Below are 13,296 nucleotides of genomic sequence, written 5' to 3'. Positions count from 1 at the left end.
TTGCCCAGGCTGTTCTCAAACTCCTGATCTCAAGCAATCTTCTCACATTAGCCTCCCAAAGTGCTGGGATTACAGGTGTGGTCCACTGTGCCCAGCCACATACAACAATTTTTTATCTGTTCATTAGTTGGTGGACATTTGTTTCCATTTTTTGGCTATTTTGACTATGAATATTTGTACACAAGTTTTTGTGTAAACATGTTTTCGATTCTCTTGAACACCTAGGAGTAGAATTGCTAGGACATCACACGACTCTATGTTTAAATTGTTGAGGAACTACCAGTCTGTTTTCCATACTAGGTGCATCATTTTAAATTCCCACCAGCAGTGTATGAGAGTTCCAACCTCTCCATATCCTTGACAACACTTGTTTTCTGGTTTTGGTTATAGCTGTCTTAATAGATGTGAAGTGGTATCTCACTGTGGTCTTGATTTGTGTTTCCCTAATGACTCATGACCATGAACATCTTTTCATGTGCTGTCTTAGTCTGTTCCTGTGGCTACAACAGAATACCTAAGACTGGGTAATTCACAAACAATAGAAATGTATTTCTCACAGTTCTAGGGAATGAGGAATATAATCAGGGTACTGGGAGAGTTGGTGTCTGGTGAGGGCCCACTGTCTGCATCAAAGATGGTACCTTCTTGCTGTGTCCTCACATGGCAGAAGAAGTGGATGGAACAAATCTGCCACTCAAACCCTTTTTATAAGGAAATTAATCCCATTCATGGGAACAGAGGGCCCCCCAAAGAGCCCATCTCTTAAGACCACAATCTTGGAGGTTAAATTCCCACATATGAATTTGGCAGGGACCTCAACATTCAGGCCATAGTGTATGCTTACTGGGCATTTGCAGATCTTTAGGGAAATGTCTACTCAGATCCTTTCCTCATGTTTTAATTGAGTTATTCGTCCTTTTTTTGTTACTTGTGAAAGCTCTTTATATATTCTGGACACTAGACTCTTATCAGATATATGATTTGTAAACATTTTATCCCATTCTGTGTGTTCTTGTTTCACTTTCTTGAGAATGTCCTTTGCAGCAAAAGTTTTACATTTTGATAAAGTTCAATTTAAATTTTTCTTTTGTTGCTTTTGGTTTAATATCCGAGAAACTTGCCTGACCTAAGGTCACAAAGATTACACCTATATTTCTTTCTAAGAGTTTTATAGTTTTAGCTGTTACATTTAGGACTTGAGAGTTTTGAGTTCATCTTTGTATGTGATGTGAGGTAGGGATCTGCATTCATTCTTCTTTGCATGTGACTGTCCTATTGTTCCATCACCATTTGTTAAAAAAAGAGTTTTTCCTTGTGAAATGATCTTGTTACCCTTGTCAAAATCACTTGGGCATAGCTGTATGGGTTTCTTTCTGGACTCTCAATTTTGTTGCCCAGGCTGGAGTGCAGTGGCTCAACCTCCAAGGCTCAAGCAGTCCTCCCACCTCAGCCTCCTGAGGAGCTGGAACTACAGATGTGCACCACCACACCCAGCTAATTTTTTTTTTGAGACAGTCTTGCTCTGTTGCCCAGGTTGGAGTGAAGTGGTATCATCTCAGCTCACTGCAACCTCCACCTCCTGGGTTCAAGTGATTCTCCTACCTCAGCCTCCCGAGTAGCTGGGATTACAGGTGTGCATCACCATGTTGGCTAATTTTTGTATTTTTTGTAGAGACAGAGTTTCACCATGTTGCCCAGTCTGGTCTCAAACTCCTGAGCTCAAGCAGTCCACCTACCTTAGCCTCCCAAAGTGCTAGGATTACAGGCGTGAGCCACCACACATGGCCCCAATGTTGTTCTTTTTTAAAGATTGTTTGGCTATTGGGCCTCATTGCAATTTCACATGAATTTTAGCATCAGCTTATTCATTCTGTGCAACACATCACTGGAATTTTGATAGGAACCACACTGACTCTGTAGGCTGATTTGAGGAGTATGGGCATCCTAATAAGTCTAGTCTTCTAATCTATGAATACAGAATAACTTTCCATTTATTTAGATCTCCTTTAATTTCTTTCAACAGTGTTTTGTAGTTTTCAGTGAATAAGTCTTGCACTTCTTTGGTTAAATTTATTGAGTATTTTATTCTTTTTGATGGTATTGATGCAATTTTTTTTCTCAATTCCACTTTTGGGTTGTCCGTTGCTTGTGTACAGGAATCCTACTGACTTCATATATTGATCTTGCATCCTGCAAAATTGTTCAGCTTTTTATTGGCTCTAACACGATTTTTTGTAGATTTTTTAGGATTTTCTACATATAAGATTGTGTCATCTCCAAATTGAGAGTTTTACTTCTTCCTTTACAATCTGCATGTCTTCTAATTCTTTTTCTTGCCTAATTACCCTGGCTAGGACCTCTAGTCAGTGTAAACCAAACTGAGAATGGGTGCCTTGCTTTCTACTTGCTCTCACTGGGAGAGCACCCAGTCTTTCACCATAGAGTACAAGTTACTTGTGGATGTTTTGCAGACACTCTGTCAGGTTGGGGATGCTGCCTTCTATCCCTAGTTTGTTAAGTATTTTTATCAAGAATGGGCATTGGTGGCTGGGTGCAGTGGCTCACGCCTGTAATCCCAGCACTTTGGGAGGCTGAGGTGGGTGGATCACTTGAAATCAGGAGTTTGAGACCAGCCTGGCCAACATGGTGAAACCCTGTCTCTACTAAAAATACAAAAAATTAGCCGGGTGTGGTGGTGTGCGCCTGTAATCCCAGCTACTCGAGAGGCTGAGATGGGAGAATTGCTTGAACCTGGTAGGCAGAGGTTTCAGTGAACTGAGATTGCACCATTGCACTCCAGCTTGGGCAACAAGAGCAAAACTCTATCTCAAAAAATAATAATAATAAAAAAGAATTGGATTTTGTGTTCATTTTTAAATATTTTCTTCACTGCTGTTCATGTTGAATAATTACATTGCTTTAGCTTTCTTTTCTTTTCTTTTCTTTTTTAAAGGGACAGTGCCCTGCTCTGTGGCCCAGGCTAGAGCACGGTGGCACAATCATAGCTCACTACAGCCTTGAACTCCTGGGCTCAAGCGATTCTCCTGCCTCAGCCTCCAGAGTAGCTGGGTCTACAGGTATACACCATTACACCAGGCTAATTTTTTTATTTTTATTTTTATTTTGTAGAGATAGGGTCTTGCTGTGTTGCCCAGGCTGGTCTTAAACTCCTGGCCTTAAGCATCCTCCCACCTCAGCCTCTTGACGTGTTGGGACTGCAGGCATGAACCATCATGCCTGGCCCATTGCTCTATCTTCAAGTTCACTCACACGTTCCTGTGTCATTTCTCTTCTACTATTGAGCCCATACAGTGGGCTTTCACATTTCTGATTACTTCATTTGAAAGTTCTGAATTTTTCATGTGGTTCTTTGTAGCTTCTGTTTCTTTGCTGACATCTCCTATCTTTCCTCTGAACTCGATAGTGGTCACCTCTTCCTCTTGGATTACTTCTGCAACACTTGCTTTAAAGTTTTCATGAGCGAATTCCAACCTCTGGGTCATCTAGGCATTGGCGGCTGTTGATTGACTTTTCCACATGAGCTGAGGGTTTCCTGGGTCTTCCAGGGCCACATCATTATGGATTACATGGTTGACATTTAAAATTTTATGTTGTAAGGCTGGGCAGTGGCTCATGCCTGTAATCCCAGCATTTTGGGATCTTGGGAGGCCAACATGGGTGGATAACCTGAGGTCAGGAGTTCGAGACCAGCCTGGCCAACATGGTGAAACCCCATCTCTACTAAAAATACAAAAATTAGCCAGGTGTGGTGGTGCACGCCTGTCATCCCAGCTACTCAGGAGACTGAGGCAAGAGAATCGCTTGAACCTGGGAGGTGGAGGTTGCAGTGAGCCAAGATTGTGCCACTGTACTCTAGCCTGGGTGATAGAGCAAGACTGTCTCAAAAAAAAAAAAAAAAAAAAAAATTACACTATGAGACTCTAGGTCTCCACAAATCCTATGGAGAATGGTGATATTTCTGTTTCTGTAGGCATTTGATCCAGCTGAGTCTAGCTCACAGGTTTTGATCAGCTTTCTCTGAGTTTTGGTTTCAATATCAGCTCCATTTTTTGAAATGATTTCATCTGCAGTGGCATTGAGATTTGCCCTGTGTGGGCACCACCCAGTGGCCAGTCTGGGCCCTGAAAGGGGCCTTCCCTTGGCTGCGTTCCCAATGTCTTCGGCGTGCTGGTTAGGATCACATCCATACACCCACCAGGACGTGAGTCCAGGGGCTCAGCTTCATGGGCTAGGTTTCCCCAGTTCCCCTCCCTCTCTGTTTAGGGTGTCTCTGGTACTTTCTGGGTCTTCAGACATCACCTATTGTGTCTTTTGCCCAAAGCCTGGGGCGTTAGGCACTCAGTTTGCTGCACACTTCCTGGGACTACACCTGAGTCTAGAGCCAAGCAGTGGGGGGACAGGAGAAGAAGCAGTGGGGGGACAGGAGAAGGACACGCCAGGGTTCATTCCACCCTCTTGGGGCTCCAGCTCCTCTCCCTGCTCTGTAAGGCACCTGTGGGCTCCCCATCACTGCTGGTGCCAAATGCTGGCTGCAGACCCTGGCCTCAGTCTCCTGCCCTGGATCCAGCGAGGGTTGGAGGCTCCACTCTCAGTGCAGCCTCCTGCCTGGTCCCTTCGCTGCTCAGCTGGGACGCCCAACCCTGGGGGCTGTTCCCTTTCCCGCCTGAAAGCTCTTCCTACCCCATAACTTCCATCTTGGCCCTGCAGCCGCCTGTTGCTTCTGAGACAGGCCAGGCCCAGCTCCACGGTGGGGCCTTTGCTGGCTGACTCTTTCTCGAGAGAGATGTTCTCTGCACACCCCCTTTCCTCTCCCTCTCGTCCCTCCCCCTCCTCCCTCTTTCCTCCTTCTCTCCCTCTTTCCACTTCTCCAGCACCCCCTGAGAACCCCCTCCCCTCCACACCTCCTCTGGGTCCCTTCTACTTGCCTACCATGTCTCCTCTTTCCACCCCTGCCCCACGCCACAGGGCATTCACTTACACCTTGACCGCACGACACATACAGCCCCGGCCTTCCTTTTAGTGCCTCCCACTGCTTTTCTTGCCCCAGGCCAAGACTCAAGTGAGGGTGAACCTGAGGTCTCCCGCAGCCAAGCCCCCATCCTCATCCAGCCTGCTTGTTCCCCAAGATCCTGCTTTTCCAGGTCACCTTGTGGTCCTCATATTCCACTCCTGCCCCAGCCAGGCCTGAGTCTTCCCACTGTCTGTGCTGGTGTCCCTGGACTGCTGTAACCAAGTGCCACAGATTCGGGGCTTAAACAACAGACACCGATTCTCTCCCCGTCCTGGGAGCCAGGAGTCTGCAATCAAGGCGGTCAGCAGGGCCACAGCCCCCCTGGAGGCTCTCGGGAGGCCCCTTCCTGCCCCTTCCATCTTCTGGTGTCTCCGGGTGCTCCCTGTCCTGTAGCTGTGGCCCTCTGACCCCTGCCCGCATCTTCCCACAGCTCCTCCCATGTGTCTGTGTCTCGTTTTCTTACAAGAACACCAGTCCCGTTGGAGTAAGGCCCACCCTAAGGACCTCATCTTAACTTGATGATATCAGCAAAGATCTTGTTTCCAAATCAGGTTGCATTCACAGGTGCTTAGGACTTGGATGTGTCTTTACTGGGGACACAACTCAGCCTGCAGCAGCGTCAGAAGATTCTTCCCGCTGCAAACACAATCCTCCTTGAGGCTGCCTTCAGGTGCCTTGTTCTCGCTGTCAGAATCACCGGCACCTTCAGTGCAGGTCGGCTGTGAGAGGAGCCCCAGGAAGGCTCGGGGACCTTGTAGATGCCCAGAGGACGGGGGTCTTCTGCATTTCTGATGAACTATTCACAGCCCAGAGTCTATGCGTATATCAGGATATCACAATACTGCTGTGACATCCACAATACAGATATGACACCCTCAAGACAGAAATGACACCCACAATACAGATATGATACCCACAAAACTGAAATGACATGCTCAAGACTGAAATGACACCCACAACACTGATATGACACCCACAAGATTGAAATGACACCCACAAGACTGAAATGACACCTGCAAGACTGAAATGACACCCACAATGCTGCTATGACACCCACAATACAGATATGACACCCACAAAACTGAAATTACACCCACAACACTGATATGACAACCACAAGACTGAAATGACACCCACAACACTGATATGACACCCACAATACTGCTATGACACCCACAATACAGATATGACACCCACAACACTGATATGACACCCACAAGATTGAAATGACACCCACCAGACTGATATGACACCCACAATACTGCTATGACACCCACAATGCAGATATGACACCCGCAAGACTGATATGACACCCACAAGATTGAAATGACACCCACAAGATTGAAATGACACCCACAAGACTGATATGACACCCACAAAACTACTATGACACCCACAATACAGATAAGACACCCACAAGACTGATATGACACCCACAATACAGATATGACACCCACAAGACTATATGACACCCACAACATTGATATGACACCCACAAGATTGAAATGACACCTGTGAAACTGAAATGACACCCACAATACTGCTATGACACCCACAATACAGAAATGACACCCGCAAGATTGAAACAACACCCGCAAGACTGAAATGACACCTGCAGGACTGAAATGACACCCACAATACAGATATGACACCCACAATAGTGATATGACACCAGCAAGGCTGAAATGACATCCACAATAGTGATATGACACCTGCAAGGCTGAAATAACACCTACAATACTGATATGACACCTACAAGACTGATATGACACCCACAATACTACTATGACACCCACAATACAGATATGACACCCACAAGACTGAAATGACACCCGCAAGACTGAAATGACACTTGCAAGACTGCTATGTAATACAGATACGACACTTGCAAGTCTGATAAGACATCTGTGTCATATCTGCAGTGTCATATCTGTATTGTGGGTGTCATATCAGTATTACAGGTGTCCTAGCACTATTACGGGTGTCATATCTATATTGAGGGTGTCATATCAGTCTTGTGGGTGTCATAGCAGTATTGTGAGTGTCATATCAGCCTTGCGGGTGTCATATCAGCCTTGTGGGTGTCATAGCAGTACTGTGGGTGTCATATCAGTATTACGGCTGTCATAGCAGTCTTGCAGGTGTCATATCAATCTTGTGGGTGTCATAGTAGTATTGTGGGTGTCATATCAGCCTTGTGGGTGTCATATCACTATTTTGGATGACATATCAGTCTTGTGGGTGTCATATCAGACTTGTGGGTGTCATATCAATCTTACGGGTGTCATATAAGCATTGCAGGTATCATAGCAGTCTTATGTTTTAGCAGACTTACGGGTGTCATGTCTGACTTGCGGGTGTCATATCAGTATTGCGGGTGTCACAGCACTCTTACAGGTGTCATATCCATACTGCAGGTGAACATAAGACATCAGTCAATACATGTAAGATGCACATTGGTTTGGTCCAGACGGCGGGGGGGGGCAACTCGAAGGAAGGAGGAGGGGCTTCTAGGCTGTAGGTGGATTCAAAGTCTTTTTTTTTTTTGAGACGGTGTCTCCATCTGTTGCCCAGGCTGGAGTGCAGTGGCGCAATCTTGGCTCACTGCAACCTCCCCCTCCCAGGTTCAAGGAATTCTCCTGCCTCAGTCTCCCAAGTAGCTAGGATGACAGGCATCCACCACCACACCCGGCTAATTTTTGTATTTTTAGTAGAAATGGGGTTTCGTGATGTTGGCCAGGCTGGTCTCGAACTCCTGACCTCAAGAGATCCACTGGCCTCAGCCTCCCAAATTGCTGGGATTACAGGCGTGAGCCACCGTGCCCAGCAGATTCAAAGATTTTCTGATTGACAATTGGTTGAAGGAGGTTATCTAAAAACCTTGAACCCATAGAAGGGAGCGTCTGGGTTAAGACAGAAGGTGGTGGGGACCAAGGTTCTTATTATGCAGATGAAACCTCCAGGTAGGTGGCTTCAGAGAGAATAGATTGTAAATGTCTCTTATCAGACTTAAAAAAGTGCCAGACTCTTGGCCAGGTGTGGTGGCTCACTTGTGTAATCCCAGCACTTTGGGAGACCACGGTGGGCAGATTGTTTGAGCTCATGAGTTGGAGACCAGTCTGGGCAACATGGTGAAACACCATCTCTAAACAACAACAACAACAAAAAAAGAAAAAGAACACAACTTAGCCAGGTGTGGTGGCGCATACCTGTAGTCTCAGCTACTCGGGAGGACAAGGTGGTAGGACGGCTTTAGCCCAGAAGGCAGAGGTTGCAGTGAGCCGAGATCGAGCCACTGCACTCCACCCTGGGTGATAGAGCCAGACTTTGCCTCAAAAAAAAAAAAAAAGGTGCTAGACTCTTAGTTAATTCTCTCCTGGATCAGGGAGAAGATTACTCACAGAAGAATCCCACAGGGGCAGGGTTTAATCCAATTTTCCTCAACTGAAGTTATTATTTTAATTCCCTCAGCTGAGGAGGAGGAGAGGGGTTAGTAATTGTTCTGCCTTCCAAGAATGCACATTAAGTCCTCCCTTAGGGAAAAGTAAGACAGGAAAATGAGAGCTTACTGCTAGCACAGGCGCCTCGTTGAGGTAATTAGGCCTTGCCTGTCATGGCGGTTCCTGCTCTCGGTCATCAGGTAGCCCTACCCCAGCCCCTTCCCTGCATGGCCTTGTGTCTCCATGGAGTTGGGAGGTCCGGGCTCACAGAATCTTGAGGGTCTGCCCTGCTCTGGTTCCTGGGAGCCTCTGATAAATAAACAACAGCAACATCCCCACTAACTAGACCCCTGAACCACTCAGCTTGGCACGTCGGTAGGGCCATGTGACAAGTTCTCCCCCTTGGGAGCCGGAGCGATGTTTCACCTCAGGGCCTGGGCGGGTGGGAAGGGTTGTGTTTTAGCCCTTTCCTCCCATTCCACCACCTGGATGCTGACATTGTAAACCAAAAAGTACCTGAGACAGGTCTCAATCAGTTTAGAAGTTTATTTTGCCAGGGTTAAGGGCATGACATGACACAGCTCCACAAGGTTTTGAGAACGTGCGCCCAAGGTGGTCAGGCTACAGCTTAGTTTTATACGTTTTAGGAAGACATAAGACATCAATCAATACATGTGATATGTACATTGATTCAGTCTGGAAAGGCAGCCAATTAGAAGAAAATGGGGGGTTGGGGTTCCAGGTGGTGGGTGGATTCAAAGATTTTCAATTGGTTGAAAGAGTTTATCTAAAAACCAGGAATCCTAGTTTTTAGAAGGTTTTTAGAAGGAAATGTTTGGCTTAAGATAAGGGGTTGGGGAGACCAAGGTTCTTGTTAAGCAGATGAAACCTCCAGGTAGCTGGCTTCAGAGAGAAGAGATGGTAAATGTTTCTTATCAGACTAAAAAAGGTGGCTGGGCATGGTGGCTCACAGCTGTAATCCCAGCACTTTGGGAGGCCAAGGCTGGTGGATCACTTGAGGTCAGGAGTTTGAGACCAGCCTGGCCAACATGATGAAAACCCATCTCTACTAAAAAAAAAAAAAATACAAAAATTAGCTGAGAGTTGTGGTGGGCACCTGTAATCCCAGCTACTTGGGAGGCTGAGGCAGGAGAATTGCTTGAACCCAGAAGGCAGAGGTCACAGTGAGCCAAGATTGCGCCACTGTGCTCCAGCCTGGGCGAAAAGGTGAGATTCCATCTCAAAAAAAAAAAAAAAAAAAAAAAAAAAGGTGCCTGACTCAGTTAAATCCCTTACTTAAATCTCTCCTGAGTCAGGAAAAGACCTGGAAAGGGAAGGGATTCTTTACAGAATGTAGACTTTTCCCTGCAAGAGGCAGCTTTGCAGGGCTATTTCAAAATATGTCAAATAAATATATTTTGGGGTAAAATGCTTCAATTTCTTTCAGGGCCTGCTATCTGTCCTGTGATGCTGTACTAGAGTCAGGCTGGAATTTGATGCCTTGTTGCTACAAAAAGTCTGAAGGTCTCCTCTGTTTTAATGTTAATGCTGGTCAGCTGTTCCTGAATTCCAAAGGGGGGAGGGTAAAATGAGGCATGTCTGACCCCGCTTCCCATCACGGCCTGAACCGGTTTTTCAGGTTAACTTTGGAATGCCCTGTCCTCTCTTGGCAGAGAGGAGAGGCCCATTCAGTCAGTTGAGGGGCTTAACATTTAATTTTTAGTTTACGTCATCCAGTGTGACCTAGGGCCACACCACAAGACGGTAGAGTCCCCACAAACTGAATCCCTAAATGACTGAGTGGAGCAGAGCACCCTGCCCCCACCACCAGGAACATCAGCACTGGGGTGGGGGTGAGGGGAGGTGGGAGATAAGTGTTCATCACATGAAGCAGCTGAAGTTTGGGGTATTTTTTGTTATATTATTCCAACCAAGTCACTGGCCATTCATTACAAAAAACATTTATAAAGAAAGAATAAAATATGAAAAGGAAGGAAGAAGAAAAAAGTAAAGTAAGCCTTAGTTAATCTTTTAGGTAATCTGTCAGGAACAGACATTGAAATAAAGATTTTAGTGGCCGGGCACAGGGGTGCACATCTGAAATCCCAGCACTTTGGGGGCTGAGGACGGTGGATCACCTGAGGTCAGGAGTTCGAGACCAGCCTGGGGAACATGGCAAAACCCTGTCTCTACTAAAAATACAAAAAATTAGCTGGGCGTGGTGGCACATGCCTGTCATCCCAGCTATTCAGGAGGCTGAGGCAGGAGAATTGCTTGAACCCGGGAGGTGGAGGTTGGAGTGAACCAAGGTCACGCCACTATAGTCCAGTCTGGGTAATGTAGCGAGATCCTGTCTCAAAAAAAAAAAAAAAAAAAAAGCTATTAGGATAAAATAAGGGAAATGTTGTGTTAATGTTAAATCAGCTCAATGTGTGTTAATGTTAAATCAGCTCAATGTGCTGAAATAAATTTGAAATCCACATATCGAAGTGATAAACTGAAAAAAGGAGATAACCACACAAAATTTTGGGTAAAAATCAATGATTCCATGAATGTAAAAAGCATGAGAGAGCAATAACAAGAATAAAAAGTGAAAATCCAGAGGCAGAACCTTAAATAACGAGGGCAGGTGCAGACATGAAGGTGAAAGGGGCAGGCGGGACATTCCTGGAAGCACTGAGCATAAACCAGTGTCCGAACGACAGAAAAACCACCAATAGCAGATTTTCTTCTCTTATTTTATTTTTTTGAGATAGGGTTTTGCTCTGTCACCCAGGCTGGAGTGCAGTGGTGCAATCTTGGCTCACTGCAGCCTTGACATCCTGGGCTCAAGTGATCCTCCCGCATCCCCTTTGCGAGCCCCCAGCTTGGCAAGGGATAGTATTGGGGTCTACCTTGGGGGACTGATAGGGTTAGGCTTTGTGTCCCCACCCAAATCTCATCTTGAATTATAATCCCCATAATTAATTCCTATAATCCCCACATGTCAAGGGACAGACCAGGTGGAGGTGGTTGGATCACGGGGGCGGTTTCCCCCATGCTGTTCTCGTGATATTGAGTGAGTTCTCATGATATTGAGTGAGTTCTCGTGATATTGAGTTCTCGTGATATTGAGTGAGTTCTCATGATATTGAGTGAGTTCTCGTGATACTGAGTGAGTTCTCGTGATATTGAGTTCTCGTGATATTGAGTGAGTTCTCACGATATTGAGTGAGTTCCCGTGATACTGAGTGAGTTCTCGTGATATTGAGTTCTCATGATATTGAGTGAGTTCTTGTGAGATCTGATGGTTTTATAAGGGGCTCTTCCCCCTTTGCTCAGCACTTCCTCCTGCCACCTTGTGAGGAAGTTGCGTTTATTCCCCCTCTTCGCCTCCCACTGTGATTGTTTCCTGAGGCCTCCCCACCCATGCTGAACTGTGAGTCAATTAAGCCTCTTTCTTTATAAATTACGCAGTCTCGGGCAGTTCTTTATAGCAGTGTGAAAATGGACTAATACAGGAACCTAGAAGATTCTATTGCACCCTTCCCACAGGGCAGGAGGTAAACAGCGCACCCACCTCTGCATGAGCCAGGAAGCCTGCTCAGGTGACTTGAGAGGGCAAAGCTTCAAGGTGACTTTCCGTCCCTTTCTGCCCAGAAGCAGCTGCTGCTTCCATGGTTTAAAATAAACAGTCTCAGCCTTAACACATCTCAGGCTCCGTTCCTGACCTGAGAAAGCAGGTGTGGCCCCTGTCCTCCTGGAGTCTGGCAGTAAGAGGAGAGCTAAACCCGCCATTGTGAATTGTGCTGCCGACAGCCCACACCACACAGGCCATGTGCTGGAGGGGGCAAAGGAAGACGTCTCTGGAGAGCCTGTGCTGGGGCTCCAACAGGCCTGGAGGGTCAGGAAGTGGGGTGTCACCTGAGGCCTGGAAGGAGACCCAGCATAGCTAGGCAGGGAGCAGTTAGTAGGCTCATGATGGGGACAGCAAGTGCAAAGGTCCTGTGGCTGGGGGGCTGTGGCGGATTCCAGGAATGGGGGTGGGGGCAGAGAGGGTAACAGGGCCTGGTCAGATAGAGCCTCATAAGCCCCGTGGTGGGGTTTGGATCTTATAAAAGCCACAGAGAATCCTTGATGGGATTTAAGAATAGAAGGAGTGAGGCCAGGTGCATATCTAGAGAAATTCCTGGGAGGCGTGGGGGACGGAACCTGAGGCATTTAACACAGGAAGGGCCTGGTGCTGTTTGGGGGCACTGGGGAGGGAGTGTTCAGGGCGATTCTCCGGGTTGGACTCTGGGTGCCTAGGTGGGTGGAGGTGCGCAGTCATGGTGGGGGCTGGGGGACTTCTCGCTCCCAGATCCTGGTCAGCACCGCCTTGGCTAGGCTGCCTGGCGATGACGCTGCTCTGCCAGTGTTATTTTTCCCAGGGCAGTTGTTATTTTTCCCAGGGCAGTGTTATTTTTCCCAGGGCAGTTGGCTTGCACTTCCTGCCCTACTTACATGGGGGTGGAGCTGAGCATGTCCCCGGCAGTGGGGGCACCAGGGTCTGCAGGACATGGGGTTGGAATTGGTCCTTGCAACCCCAGGTCAGTGGCAAAGAGCAATAACTGCTTCCCAAAGAGCTTCTGGAGATTCCTCGAACGTCTAGAGAGCAAACCGCGGCCCAGCGGCTTCCTGTGATCGCTGCTCCCTTAGGACTTTTCCTAGCTGCTTGCGGGATTGGCCACATCCGGACTCCACCAGGGTCTTGACCGTCCCCGCGTCTCCTGTGCCTCCCAGGACTACGGCAACGGCTTCACTGAGGTCCTCTGAGCCTCCCCTGCTTTGTTAAAGCACCCCGAG

Source organism: Pongo pygmaeus, chromosome 3 (genome assembly GCF_028885625.2).
Source record: "Pongo pygmaeus isolate AG05252 chromosome 3, NHGRI_mPonPyg2-v2.0_pri, whole genome shotgun sequence".
NCBI classification, from domain to species: Eukaryota; Metazoa; Chordata; class Mammalia; order Primates; family Hominidae; genus Pongo; species Pongo pygmaeus.
The sequence above is the reverse complement of the archived record's forward strand: the minus strand, read 5'-3'. Positions refer to the sequence as shown.